We start from the raw sequence: 621 nt of genomic DNA on the forward strand, positions 1-621 counted from the left end.
GCCCCCGCCGGCCCCGCCGCCTTCTCCTCCTCCTCCTCCTCCTCCTCCTCCTCCGCCTCCGCCGCAGCCGCCCCCGGCTGCAGCTGCAACGCCGATCCGCAGGGTGCGGGGGTCGCCGCCGGGCCTTGGTCAACAGCAGCAGCAGCAGCAACAGCAACAGCGCCCTAGGGAGAGGGGCTCGGCTATCTGGGCGCACTCCTTGCCCTCCTTCGGGGATGGTCGTGTTTCCCCCCCCACCCCCCCAAGCCCTTCTTGCGCCAGCTGTAGTTTTTTCTTGGGGAGGGGGCCCAGCGTCGGTCCTCTGCTTTGCGCGGGCTCCCTCTCTCCCTCTTTTTCCCTTTCCAGGAGGTGAGGGTGGACTCTGCCCCAGGCTCCGGTGGTCTCAGTTCACCTGTTAAGTGACGGCTTCGAAGGAAACAACAAAGAAAAAGGCTTTTCTTTTCTTTCTTAAAAAATTATATAGATATATATGTATAATCTCAACGAACAACCCTTCTTCTTTTACTCGTCCACTTTTTTTTCTTTCTCCTTTAGGAGCTCATTTCACTTCTTTTCCTCTTAGAGTAAAACTTTTAAAATTTTTCTTTAAGGCGTGAGGATGATGCTGTTGGTTGCTGGTGG

This window comes from Vombatus ursinus, unplaced genomic scaffold (assembly GCF_900497805.2).
Source record: "Vombatus ursinus unplaced genomic scaffold, bare-nosed wombat genome assembly UNPS02014781.1, whole genome shotgun sequence".
In the NCBI taxonomy this organism is placed as follows: Eukaryota; Metazoa; Chordata; class Mammalia; order Diprotodontia; family Vombatidae; genus Vombatus; species Vombatus ursinus.